The 15,880-nt window shown below is 31.1% G+C and overlaps 1 long non-coding RNA gene across 1 annotated transcript in view; it reads right to left on the reverse strand.

Annotated features, from left to right (window-relative positions):
- Window positions 1-433: 433 nt before the first annotated feature.
- Window positions 434-15,880, reverse strand: part of LOC126772649 (uncharacterized) — a 28,206-nt gene continuing 12,759 nt past the window's right edge. The window contains exon 3 of the long non-coding RNA XR_007669677.1: window positions 434-528. This is a non-coding gene — a long non-coding RNA (uncharacterized LOC126772649). The remainder of the gene's footprint in view (window positions 529-15,880) is intronic.

Consider the following 15,880-nt stretch of genomic DNA (forward strand, 5'->3'; position numbering starts at 1 on the left):
ACCAGCACGGTATCGGCACCCATGGGTTGAAATAGGATGGCCTTATTTTACTCGGCTGGAACTACATGGCAAAAATCGAATCACTCGAAACGAGTATCGAAAGTTGATCTTGCATACTCTTTCGATAAATGTCACTGCCATTTCAAAGAAATATAAATTATCCTCCGAAATATTTTACATGCTATTTACCTGTAATACTGAATTTAATATATAAAACCATGTTACTTGCGAAATTATCCACAAAAGTGTCATTAATCGCTTGTAATGAGAGACCAAAACATCCCGTACTCTGGCCATCATACACAAGTTTTATCGGGGTCAAAATCGTTTCGAAATAATGAATAACATCCTGTAAATTTGTATGGCAAGACAAGTCAACCTTTATGCAGTTGAAACGTGATGCGGTAATTTTAAAAGAAATATTCGAGAAATTCCGATAGCGTGTTTGCGCTCATTGATTCATTGTGTAAGTTTCCCTTCAGGGTTGAACATAAAGCAGCCGCGGCCGATTTATTGATATTGAGTTATCTGAAATACAATAAAACAGTGCCTAATAATAAAGATAAATTAAGTGATTGAAAGTCCAAGATACTGTTATCAATTTCGGCTTAAAAGGATACCTCATGGGCAGATATATAATGGTTATGCTATTACAAACATACATATTCATACATAAATATACTGTAGCTTGTTTGTAAAACATCCATCATTTGCAAATATACTTAGAAACGCATAGTGAGAAGACACTATTACCCTTTATGACCTTTGAGACATAACCAAAAGTTTTTTGAAGCGATGATTGCATCCAATTTTTCGTTATAAACACACCTTATGTATAAAACAATGGCATATAATTACCTACTTTACTTTACCCAATATGGGATATGGGCTTGTCGCTATCTCATTGATTTATATATAAATTAAGCATTGTTGCCATATCATGCGATCACTACCTTACTAAGTGACCACCATCCCATTGTGCCTAAGCTAAATAATAAATTGTCCATCTTCTTATAAAGGCAGTATTTTCATTCTTGAAATATACCATGAAACGAGTTTTTAGCAAAACTGGCTAATTACAAATTCAATAAGTATGTAAGTATTGATGGCATGAAAAAGCTTTATAATATAAAGCAATAATCCGGCTCGAATGACTAAAAACATGCCACTAGAAATTTTATAAGTAAGAAATATTAATTATTTTGTTAAATACAAATTTATAACTTTATTTAATTGATGACTTAATTTAAAATTAATTGATTGCAATGAACGTGTTCCTAAAATAAATAGGTACTTTTAAATTCTTGAATGTGATTTATTTCTTCACATATGTATACAATTTAAATAAATAATAATTAGTTAAATACACAAATTTAACAAATTGAAAATAGAAAACTTTCTAAAGATCATTTTTATTTTCGTATTGTACGTATCTACCTTTATTTGACCTTTAGTAAATATTTTCACTTTTATTATTAAATTAAGGTATTTATAAACACGTCTAGGGTATATAATCGTAACTATATTATAATTATTATGTATTGAAGAAGAATAATTATGATGCGATGCTTATGATAATAATTCAGTTTATGTGAATTGCAATCGAATGAAGATAAATTACCATTTCATTATAAATATAGAATAAACATATATCACATACAAAACATTAGATATAAAAATGAAACAAAAAAGTTATGCTAACAATTTTTCTTTGTATTTAATTCCTTTAACTTGAACCTACAAAGAGGTGCATATTTTATACAACTCGATAAGTGTTTTATGTATTTGTAATAAATTAAAGATAAATCAAAGAATGTTACTCGCATAGCGATGTCGATAAATTTAATATTGTCTTCCTTTTTCCTCTTTGAAGAACGAAACAGGTGTGACTGAAAGCGTAAATATGAGGAATTGTTTGTCTTTTTGTATTCGCGTTCGCAAACCAGTTTATCATCCCGCCAAAACTTTACTTTTTTTAAGGAGCGTAGGCGTCGATGGACGTTTTTTGTCCCGTGAATTTGTAATCTACCTGATAGGCAGGTAAAAATATATTCTTTTATACCTACTCTGTAATATAAGACATATAGTTATCGATGTAAATGATTATGTTAATACATTTAAATGGTGCTTAAAATACCTTATAACTATTTCATAATTAAAGGATCATTCCAATATGGTATATTTAAAAAAAACTAACACCGTGTAATATTTATACACGCTAAATACATCTAAACTTTAATGTGCCTACCAATGGATGTATTATATATCATAAATTTAATTTAATTTTTATTATTAATAAATATAATTTTTTGGTAAGGAATGACTGAAATTAAAATTATTATTTATTTCAAGATTCTAGATTTTTTATATGAGAATTTTATTTATTATATAGTTACCAGGTTACTACTACTGTACGGGATCATTGAATCCCTAGGCTATCACTTAGAAGTTAATTTACTTAGACGTAAACTTAATTTTCTTAAGCATAATTGTTTATTATATAACTTACAATTAATTATTTTTATTGCCTCTTTTTCTTACATTAATGTTGTTAGCGGCGGCTCGAATGGTTTGTATAACGATAATTTCATTATAATTTTATACAACGATCGTAAAATCGATAAAAAATTAGCTAACGGCTCTAAGCATTGCGCTATCGAAATTAAAATTTTGATACATATCAATGATACAGCCGCCTACATAAAAATAATGAATACATTTTTAAATATTATAAATACATTATCCACTTTATCTCTCTTATGGTTATTATTTATAGGTTGGGAATTTTAATATATAAGAAATTTTATTATATTTTATATCGGATGAAAGTCAAAAACTATAGCATATAAATATAGTTGAAGTTTAAAAAGTTTTAAAAGAGCCAAGTTGGCGCGTTGTCAGCGGCTGGTACAGTGTTGTGCTATAAAGTACGCGCCTGGTGTAATTTAGCGCTGTTCAAAAGTTAGCTCACGACTCTAGGACAAATTAAGCCTTTTAATAAACACTTGCGCCGCCGTACGATGATCCAAAAAATATTCATAATTCGAAAAAAAAAAAAATGTATTCATTTCGAAAAATTTTATTTAACAATATATCAAATAATAAATGATTCTCTTGTTAAAAATTACATTGAATTTTAAGACCTTAAAAAAACATATAATTGTCTACATCAAAGTTTATACTTTGCCTGTCTAATACATAATATTTCGATACACATAAGTGTATCTTTATATTTAAATTGCATTCAATTAGATTGTGTGGAAATTTTTATGCCTGCCTGTTGAGTTGTTGTTTATATTTCCGTAGTTGGAAGAAGATAACAAGAAATGTTGAACTTGAATTATTGAAACTTAACTATGACATGACTTATTATCAATTTCAGTGTTTATTGTAACTAGTTAGACGTATCCATCAGTGACGTATTTCCATAAAAAGTAGGTGGGATCGCTTGGGGCAGTAAGTCCTATAGTTTTTTCGTTTTCAAATGACAGGAATTATAAAGGCGAGTACAGATATTCGCAGTTCCAACACGAGCTATACATAAATTGTATTTCAGCTTCTAAGACATTTTAAATCATGACAGTACCAGATACAGTGCGCGTTATCAATTAGAACTAACTCACAATATTACCTTTACAGCATATCGCAATTTGTAAACAAAATATTTCACTTATTTCAAAATGCCTAAGGTCGAAATTTGATTACCATTAATTTTTGATAACTGCAAATCGCAATGGCAAGACGATTGCTCGCTCTGGGCACGTAGCGCTTAATAAATAAAGGCTGAGAGTTAGTGCTCGCCGTGAGCGGAGCCTGTTCCTTATCTGTCGTAGAGCACTAGACTAGGTAACCTTACACCGCACTTTGATCTTGAAAACCCCTAGGTTCCTTAATATTAATGCACACGTTCTAAACTATTTGCAACTTCAAGTAAATTCGAACTAACATTAATATTATATTGTACATCTAACTAGAAACAATAACGCAGACGTCAAAATATGCAGTCTAAGTAATTGCAAAAATAGCATCCCAGTTTCCCAAGACAACATTTTATAAAAATCTCTAAGAAAACTTATATCTACATTACTTTTAATGGATCCGTGACCATTCTTATTGCAGTGGTCAATTGATTTGGAGCTTTATTGCCTTAAAATAAGATATAAGTTGGATCGTGGTTAAGTTTGGCAAGCAACGGGGTGCCAGGCAGGGGCTGATTTATATTGGAGCAATGCAGTGGAGTAGTGTGCAGTTAGTATTGATTTCCATTCGCCCCTCCCCTGCATCTCACCTCACGCACAATGGCATAAGGCCAAGTGGCTATCTGAGACCATTAAAAAACACAACAAGCGGAATAATAATTACAGGCTGTGTGAACTCAAAAAATTATACATTCCTTGTATAACATTATTCAAAAGATTACTCTTCCATTTAACTCTTTATTCAAAAGCGCAATATCCTTTTGTAATCTACGAGTATTTTATTCCTGCCTCTGTGTAGCGAAATTCTCATAATTCGCTTTAATCTTGAAATTATTGTTTTCCGAAAGTTATGTTACAATGATCAATACGACAAATACAAATAAAGTAGTTAAATGTTTGTAAAAATATTTAATCAGTCGTTGATTTTATTTAAACTTATAGTAATATAAAATACTTCCATATGTTATAATGTACATATTATTGTAGGCCGTGAAATATATGAGCTATATCAGGATGATAAACGCTTTCGGCCTCGACCAACCGACACAGTCCCGCTCGGTTCAATGACCGTCATTTCGGTTATGAAACCAAGTTCGCGTACACTGCTTAGAACTATTTTTTTGATAAAATTTACTAATTAAAATTAATATCAAAATCCATTTTAACATGAATACCAAAACAAGCGGACATCATTTTTATTATTATATTATATAATATATATTAAAAATATTTATTTTATATATATATTATATAATATAATATATTATTATATATATTTGTACATTATTATGAAGTTATAAATGAAGTAATAAAAAAAATGGCAATAAGAGTGATGATTTATTTATGACATGTTTTTATAACAATTATACGTATTAATATGCAGTATAATTGCACATAATAATAAGATAATCTGTATTTATGACTTTTTGCAATGACATGAACAGTAAATTATATTTTATAACATATATTTTTCAATCATACCTACTGCCAATGTTTACATTTAACAATATTCGATTAAAGCCCTTATCTAATTCTCTTTTAAATGCTAAAAATATAAAATTAAATGTTCTGCTCTTTTACAAATAATAATAATATAGATATCGAAATATATATAATATATATGTTATTATTAATATATTTTTTAAGATACCAATGTACACAGACAGTTATACAAGTGGAATTATATTAAGACACATTTTGTTTAGTAATTTTTAGGAAGCACTTCAGAAGATTGTGCAATAAATATTAGTTTTTTTTACATACCTATTTATATTTATGATATTTCTATCATATATTTGAAATGATTTTTTGCACTTATTAATATTATTCGATACTAAACAAGAACTTAGTATACAATTATTAATGTAAATTTGAACCGTCAAAACGCTTAAGTGTTTTCGTTTTTCTTTTTTGTTTAACATAGATAAGCAGACACCATTATTCCAATATTTTTAATAAATTCAAAATGCCAGACACGTACTAATATTTTTCTAGATTACCCACCCATCTATAGATATATATTAAATGCATATTAATGTGAGCAAAATTATTTAGCATTATTTATTAAACAAGATTTTATTTGAGTAGTATATTTAAGTAGATACCCATATTTTACCTATGTCTTTGTATTTAACTCAAAGTTAAATATAAATACTAAGCATAAATTATTTTTTATATTTTTGTTTTTCATACTCGAAAAACATTTAAATAAAACATGTTTTTCACAATCAACTTGTAATTGCGATTCCTATAAATTCGACGTGCTGTCAATTTGTTTTCACTTACACCTGAATTATTCGAGCGGCACAGCTTTCGACATCCGACTGACTTGATTAATTTCATGTAAAAATATCCGAATAACTGGTAATCGATTTATTTGGAAGGAAGAGAAAGCAAGATTTATCAAGATATATTTGTATATACAATTACCTATAAGAACATTGTATTATAGCTTATATTATCATTGCTATAAGAACGTAAATAGCGTATCTCGTTTAATACAATGTCACAAGGTGTATGTGTACATATGTTTTTTTCCGGGTTATGTATGATTATATGGTATATATGGCGTAAAAGTGAAATAAATAAATACGTCGCGTGAGACATCGGATTCTTATCGTGTATTCGAGAGATTTATTCGGAGCTTCGAGCTGGGATTTATCGCGTTACAAGAAACCCGTTCCGTGTCTACCTACTTAGCTTAGTAAATAATGTCACATCGAAATTAATGGCGTTCTCTTTCTTTAAATAGATGACTAAATACCATAGCTCACGTTATATAACTTACCACGTCTTGTTATAAACGAGGCAGCGTTCGATGGCTATGACGTAATCTAAGATTTTGGATCCATTAAAGCAGGTGACTCTTACTTTACCTTTGAGTTCTCAGTTCAAAGTTTATTATATAAAACATAAACACCTGATTTTGAAATACATCTGTAGATATATATTTATTTTATTGATTAATAATTTTAATGCACTTCTAGGACGTTTTCACTTTAAAATGCTAAACGTTACTTCTTTTGCGTTTTGTGTTGCGTAGAGCTAATGTCAAAACATTATACAGAGAGCTCTGATTCCGGAAAATTAATGGTTTTTAAAATTAAACAGCCTTGAGCGCTCGGATTTTTTAATAAGAAATACCGTCAACATACCACGAAAATACCTATGTCTATTTGTAGACGTTAAACGTAAATACGAACTGTAAAATAGTTATTCTTTTGAAAGTTATTGCTGTTAGATGTTCGTGCTAATTGATAAACTAATCCACTTCATAGAGTTCTGTATACAAAATAGAGACTTTATATATTTATAAGTTGACTTTTGTATATTTTATCATCAATTCTTATATTAATATAATGTGCACTATAGTATTTTTTTATAGAATAGAAAGGCGGACGAGCTTATGGGCCACCAAGCGTTAACCATCGCTTACATCACCATTGCGCCACCAGCCTTGGGAACTAAGATGTTATGTCCCTTGTGCCTGTAATTACACTGGTTCACTCACCCTTAAAACTGGAACACAAAAGTACTGAGTATTGCTGTTTTGCAGTATTATCAAAATATGTTAGTATATAAATTAAATTTACTAATTTGATTACAGTTAAAACGCCTTCGCTTAATATGGATCTTTACAATTTGAAAACGCGTATCCAAAATTATCCTAATTATGAGTACAAAGAGATGATTATATATGTATAATATATAATAATAAATAATTATTTTATAGATAGTTTGGTGAGATAGGAATACTGGTATAAATAACAAGAAAGTGGTAGATACTGTAATATTCCTATCATTCGTATAATTCTGTCCGCTCATACGTTAGTCTGGCCCATACTTTATCCGGAGCCCTTTTCCGCATTGTTCGCGTATTCTTGCTTGTATTTTCAGCACTGACACCGAAGCGTACTTACGTATATAGCACAGATAATGTTCAATACAAAGATCGGGTACAACACCGAAATCCACTTACCCCTTACGGTGGGGCCTGTACACGTTAGCTGTTTACAAGAAGGGCTCAATTTATTTATTCGTTCATTAAGCGAAGCGGGGGTTCGCTGCGAGAGCTGAATTTTAGGATAATGGTCCTATGGCATACTTATAGACACAGTTAAATGAACATTTAGGCGCCTGTGGTTTCGACAAACATCTTTATACACGTATCAATATATAATGTTTTCATAAAACTGTAACGGTGTAATACACATCCTATTATTCTACGTTTCTATTTAAAAATGTCTTTTACAACTAATCGCTTGTTTTATTGTTATCGCTAAACATTAAATAAAAATAAAATGCTAGTGCAGCACCTATCGACTCCACGAAGATATCATTTTGAATAATCTAAATAAAAACGAAAATATCTGTGAAATGAGAAAAACATCAGAAATCATAATAGTAATCGATTAAAAATCAGCAAATCAAGCACGACGTGCACATGAAAAAGGTTAACGAGACAAAAACGTGAGAATCGAGACAATTCGATGCGGTGCAGTAATCGCCTAGTTAGAAATGAATCGCGTCTTGAAACAAACGTTATAAAACAAATCGTACGAGAAACCCATCATCAATAATGTTCTCTTAGAACTTCACACTTCCACAGAGTATTAAAACTGAGAACATGTCCCGAACGATGTAACCGGTTGTATAAATTTCAATTGCAAGACTCGCATAGTCTGCGGTCGTTTACAAATTGATGACTATAAAACAGTTTGAAATTTTATGAGCCTCTCACAGAAAAACATTAGATCGAATTCAGCGTGAAATTCAATAATGGTGTCCAAAGACCGGCGGCACTAACAGTCTAGGTTAAACTATTATATATAATCATCAATTCGATACACCGAGATCGACCTTTTGTTAGAAAATCTTAAAATAATGGAGTGTTGGGAAGTGATCGTTTGCTCTACGCGGACGTGTTGACGGGAACTTTCGAATACTTTTATGTATTTTATATTGTTGTTCAAACTACCGTTTAAATGTTTTATTATAAGTAATTAAATATATCTTCAATAAAAATAAACTTTCTACATTTATTAAACATTTGATTTTACCTTCTTAAATAATAGTATCAGATACTCTTCGTACGAGGAAATAGATTTTACGTTTCATTAAAACTTCTAAACATAGCTCGTCATGTGTTTAGGGAAGTAGCTGCACGGGTAACGTTATCATCCCATAACAGCCATCTTATAATCCTTTTAAAAGTACTCGTGTTTGCGTTGCGATAGTTAAACTTCTAAAGAATTTGTTAGTAAAGACATCTCCTTTACGGTAATGTTCGATTTTCTATTAAACTTGAAAGCGTTCCTCGTCCCACATTCTTATCTCGAATGTTCTACGACATATTTTTCCAAAGTTTCCCGGCGCGAGCTTTCAGGCTGCCGCGTATAAAGCTCTATTCACACATGGCGGGAGATAAGGCAGCTTTCACACCATTAAGCCGCGCGCTGGAGCCCGGGGCTTTTCCAGATTAGATTATACACTCGATTTATGACGTCATTAAAGCTTTGATAATTACTCGGGACAGGCTGCGTAGGCGAGACGCGGGCGGGGGTATGGGGGGTGCGAACTCAGGAAGGGGGGGAGTGCTTGTACTGTTTGATTGGATTCCTGGTACTGCGAGGGTTAAGGGATTAAAGTTATGGAGATTAGTTCGCCGCCCGCGGCCGCTCACTTCGTTTATGTTAAAAGGCCTATAGAGATGTGTGCGGATAAGAGATTGCTTATTGCCAATTGTGATAGCGAGGCAGCTTTTAATTTCGTTTCGCGCACGATCGTACGTATGTAAATAAAGGTCTGATTGGCTCCGGGCAATAATAATTGCTTGTCCACGGTATCGGGTACTGTATCTTTTACAACTGGCGAACTGCTCGTGGTTAAATCACTGCTACATGGTACGTTACTTGATGGATAAAAATCCAAGCATAAACTGTACAATTGAAAATAAAATATTTCACTACATATGTTAAAAAACAAATTATGTTGTTGAAATTTAGATAATAGAAATTTAAGATGATTCCAATTTAATTATTTTTATAAAACAATTTAATCGTAATAATGAAGTCGACTCATATAATTATTATGTACCATAATATTAATAATGTAACCTTTACCTTTAAACTGCGCTATTCTAGGTACCGTTTTGGAGTTCCATGGGTCTTATAAATTGTTATAAATTATAATACAAGGGATCAATTTCCAACCTGCTAACACTTTGCATTTACAATAAGCAATTATGGCCATTGATGCTTATGAAATAGAGGCAATTTTCCGATGCATCGGTTTTGTGTTGTGAAAAATTATACTTCTCGGAACCAAAAGCTATTAAGACGACTTTCAGTAAGCCTTATCTATTATGCCTCCATATCCTGAGTCGCTTAAACGCAAAGTAAGCGAAAAATTGTTTTCCATACATATTATATTTTTATTAAAGTTTATAATGCTTTTATAACATTTAAAATAAATACGAGTGTTTTTCACTGTATTAAGTTTAACAAAGTTTTTAAAACAACACGGTTCAATCATTATTTTAAACCAGCAGTAGATTCACTTGGTTACAAACTTTTATAATTAATAATTGAAGTAGTACTCTTACAGAGCCTATTTAAATAAAGGCATACCTATCTTCATCTTTCTTTTGAGAGTAAAACACAATTATTTGGAACGGGAACATATAATTAACGCTTGACACGTCAATCGTTTAAATTTAAAGCGTGTGAAACTGTAAATTCTATGTAAGAACAAAACTTGTTTATTACCTAATGCTGTGATAGTAAAACTATTAAAGTTATATAACTTATAATAACGTATTCAATTAAACCATATAGGTAGGTAACTGTTAAAATAAAATGAAAAAATAATAAATACCAATTTTCTATTCCAAATGAATATATTTAAATTTGTAGATATAGTAAATATTCTGTAACAAATTGTACAGTGTAAAGCTATTTCAGTCGGAAACCGGCCACCAGGGTCTAACATCGTCCGCGAATGGCCCTTCAATTAAGTGTAATGAGCCGGTTCGTCCTACCGCACTCTTACCTACCCATTTGTGTAAGTACTTATACTATGAATTGTATAACATAATATTGTACGTTTAGAGATTTTATACATATACTATAGGATTACAAAATAATTTGTATGATTATAATATTACTAAAACCGTTCAAGTCTTAATTTAATTAAGTCAATAAGAAGTTCTTCAAGCCTTTTAATATAATTGTCAAAACAATAAAATCTTACTTAATCGATTGTTCCTAAAAAATAAAATAAAAAAGCTTCAAAGAAATCTCTCCGAACATTAAATACATGTGATTATATTGCTAATATATTTTAGTTATCAAAGATTGTAATGAAGATATGTGGTCTATATAATGACAACCCTCCACTGAATACATTATTCTAATCTCAAATATTCTACGCGGAAATGTAGGCCTAACGCGTTTTCCAAAGGATTCAAATCGTATTTTACCAGAGGCGCCCATTAGACTCGATTAGTGGTCCCATAAAGGGCCCATTAAAAGTGACGCGTATCATAAGTCCAGGCGCATTTGGCAACAGTATTGTGATCCTGATACGTCGAACAAACGCGTAATAATGATGGTTGAGCACACTCCTAGTTCGGTCACCAAGTTTAACTCTATTTATTTTATATATATTGGATGCACGAATATACTGTCCCGTCGAACTTACCCTATTCGAAGCGATGACACTACCTTAAAAAATTTAAAAGGTTTTAAGAATCCCTATCCTAAGCATAAACCCTAAAGCATATAGTTGGTTTTATACATTTTAACTCTCGTTTTTACGTTATCCTTACTTTTTCAGTAGAGACGAGTCTAATAGTAATTTAATTTAAGTTTAAACTATTTAATCTGATTAACTTTCTTAAGTACTTATGTGACGTGGTAATATTATAATATTGAATGCGTTCGAGTAGCCAATGCCAACCGCGTAACAGGAAATGGTATAGAGCTACCGATAGAGGCCAGTCAAAATAGGCGATAATTATGAAATGTGGCGCCGATTGTCGCTCCATTAGGCGGCTTTGTGGCCCTGGACACTACGTGCGCTTCTAGATATGCAAATGTATTTAATATTTATGAAAATAATTCACCTACAATTTATGATATTACTCAACTGTATAACCTTCAGCTACAGATGCGTTTAATACGCAAAGTCTATTTCAAACAATATTGGCAAATAACACGATTATTATCGAATATGTTAAACTATTTTGATTATAAATAATATAAACTTACCAATTCGGTTTTAATAAAATTATCACTTTTACTTATTAAACTCGAATTAAAATATTTCAAAAACACAATCGTGGACTTAATGTAGCTAAGAAATGTTTGAGACTAAACTAAAAGTACAATATTTTACTTCCTCAGCAAAAACTTATTGTTGTAGTTGCCCATAATTCACCTGTACCTAAATATCTATGACAATAACATTCATAACGATTATTATGCATTGTGCAATTTTAGCCCAACAATAGGAGAAAGACTTTCTTTTATCGACGCCTAACGTGTAATTATATTTTCAGCTTTGTTTTTTAAGAGGGCTAATAGCCCGGAACACCTTTTTACTTTGTTACGTTTAAAGCGAGGTGCTTTTTAGTGGTTTACGGGGCAATAAAATTGTACAGACAAGGCCAAACATTGCGGGATTCCTGCAAATTTATACGCAACGAATTTAGAAAGGTGCTTTTAGTATTTTGTTTTTTTTTTTTCAAAGTAACAGTTTTATTTCGTCTTTCAAGGTTGTCTTTTCTATTGCGCAAGTTAACCCATTAAAAACTTGCTTGGAAACGTTGGAATTCTTTGTTCGTATAGTAAGGGTTATTTTATGTTTTCTAACAAAAAAGTTTTAAATTTTTTAGGACGTAGGGCTTGTTCTTCGAACGCGGCGCGATACAAAAGATTAAACCGTTTTGTTTTCTTGTTTTCTTCGTTTTGTTTTATTAAAGATAAATATACGTTTAGGGCTATTGTGTTAGAGGAAGCTCGTTGAAAGCAATTTAGTCGCGAAAAAATCTTTCGACGATACACTCGGATTTATGTTAGTGATTTTAGGTAAATAATTTATAGAAATTTAATAATTAATTTATTTTGTTAGTAAAATTATTAATAGTAAAAATATTAGTGCAAAATTCAGCGTGACCGTTTTGTAAAATAAGGTAAGAAAAGTCTGTTCGTTGTTTTTAAAATACCTCCTTCTGTAATATGTTTTGTTAATTTAATAGTAATATCAAATTTTAAATCGGTTTCATGTATTGTACTTTTACGCTGTTTACAAAATCGATTTAAAATTTGATATTACTATTAAATTAATACTTCTTTAAGATCACGAATCCAATTCAACCGCATAAGAAAATACATTTGCGAAAGTTTTCTTTAATACCCATCATTTAAAATGAAACACACACGTACCTATAACATATTTATCTATTAGGTAAATTCGCATCAAGTAGCTTAATTTATCTAAGACCAGACTTATAGTGAATTATAGAACACAAAAGAATTAAATAAAAATCAACGAAGCTAACGTCATATGAGACAAGATGGCTGCATTCCAAAGAACCATCTCCGTACTGTGATGAACTTTATACTCATACGAATACAAGCTACAACAGATCGGTAGAGGATATCTGGAGTAGTAACTCAAGTCGTGTCCGTAGATATCGGCCCCCGCGCCCTCCCACCCAAACTTAATACCACATAACTCACAATCGAATAAATTATTGCTATCTTATTCTTTAAATTATTGCCGTCTTATTCTCGCTCGAGCTCCTTTTTCTAGTCACGGTGATACCTATTTATAGAGGTAATGGTCCGCATTAAGCGATCCGCGATAAATGATTTACAAAGCGCTGTAAGATGTAGCATTATTGATTTAAAGATTGAAACGTGCAACAAAATTTTGTGATAATTTATTATACAATAAATAGCTGTTTATGTATATTCTTTATGGAGAGAGAAAGTGAAGAATCATTAATATATTACCAAACGTTTATTAAAAATACACCTATAAAAACATATCTACTTACCTACCTACTCAGTAGTCACGCATTCAATAATTAAAAAACATTTTTATTTTTATTATCATAAATTTAAATATAGGTAAGTTTCAATAAAGAAATATATATCTACATTTGAAAATGTGTGAATGTGTATTACTGTATGTAATAGTATATTTATATGTATGTTTATAGTTTAAAAAGACTAAGAAGTTGGTATCATTCAATCAGACTCATCCGCACTAAGTGCTAAAGAGGCCCAAGTTTTTTTTTCGTCGAGCGTGAGTGGGCACAGACGATACCAAAGAGTTTTTATCTCAACGTGATGTATACTCTGTCACGACTGTGGGATGAACGTGACTGAAATACAAGACATTATTTCGGATTTAAAAGGTTGTTCTCTCTATACACTGCTTCTTTTTAAAATTGATAGGCTCTTGTAAATAACGATATATGTTTGTACTTAGATAACTCCATCGTACAGTGAAATGTTTCGGAGGAAATAAAGGCAAAGTGTAAAAGGGTTGTCTTATACCGACACAACACGCTACACGGAGTAAATATAAAGTCAGTACATCGCCCAGCGGGATCGTTAGAAATAGTTGTGAGTTCGCGAGTTATGGACACCGTAAAAGGATGTATCTGCGGCGACAAGGGACGATAAAACTACAGGCCCTGCGAAGTTTCAACACGGAAACTAGATTTGTTCGCGTGTAGATAGTTATCTTTGTTAGCAAAGAATACATACTCTGTATTTGTTGGTACTTGGAAATTACAAAGCAAGCGTGTTAAATACACAATTGTTTTTGTATGCATAATATAATTACGAATGAAATCGGATCTTGTTGTTTCTTGATTTGATCTGTAAATATAATTTACCTACGCGTTCTAACCTAAGCAAGGAGATATAGATTTTCTAATTAAGCTGATATGTAATTCACAAAACACCTCCTTATATCGTTATAATTTTACATTACTTATACCTGCTTAGCATGAAGGTATAAATAAAGGTTTTTGTATAAGTACTGTATTGATTTTGAGAATACTTTTTTTTACAAAGAAATTAATATAGTCATAAAATTTTTAACGATACAAACAAATAAATTAGTTGATCCTTTCAAAATTCAACAACGCAAACGCAAAGCAATCACACGCGACAGAGCAGATAATTCAACTACACTTAAACTTGCTTTTACATACATACATATCATTTTCGTGGCATATAAAATCGAAATCATTGTTAAAATAAATAAGATTCATATTTGCTTGCTGATATATAAATTATAACCTCTTTTGTGAGGGAGACAAAATGCACAAATTTATAAGACCCTGAACGATGTGTAGAATATTGTTTTCGGTCATGACATTCATGTTTAATGTCTTTGTTGCGATGAGATTCCAGCGAGAAATTATTGAGACAATGAAACTTGTTTCATACAATAGCCATTACCTATAGTCTTAGAAACGAGTAAAATCTATCTCAAGACATCTCTCGGTCTGGGTAGGTACCTACCTACACTATATAGTTAGGTTTATGAACATGATATGTATTAGAACAAAAACATTACATAGGTAGATTACGTCACGTTTTCCTACATGCAATATTTAATCATTTTATGGAAATCACTATTGAAGATAATTTTAAAAAGATATCTACATTTTATTATATTTATTCGGTCATTTCACAGATTCAGATAATATAGGTACATTAGTTGATGTAACAAAAAAAACATAAAAAGAATTTTAATGAAAGTAATCTTGTATCCTTGGTCAAAATGTTGGATTTTTATTCTAAGGTCTTAATGTCAATACAATTAAAAAACAACTCGTTTTCTAAGTCTTTATCCTCTCTTTGTAAAATTCACTTAATTCGTTTTATTACAAGCACAAAAAACATTTTGATAGCTTGTTTATATTAACAATAATATGAATAATGGCTAATAGGTGAGGTATTTATTTAATATTTATGAATTGAAGCGACCACTTACCTACTATGCCAGGTGGCTTATAGCTTATTATTTGCCCGTTGTTAGCGGTAGCCTGGGTACTTATATTTTCCATTAACTAAAATAAAGCTATATTTAAAAAAATCCAATCAATTCACATAGACAAACATACAACCTTAGAATCCCGTCGAAACCCGTCGGCC

The sequence above is a fragment of the Nymphalis io genome, chromosome 13 (assembly GCF_905147045.1).
Source record: "Nymphalis io chromosome 13, ilAglIoxx1.1, whole genome shotgun sequence".
Lineage (NCBI taxonomy): Eukaryota > Metazoa > Arthropoda > Insecta > Lepidoptera > Nymphalidae > Nymphalis > Nymphalis io.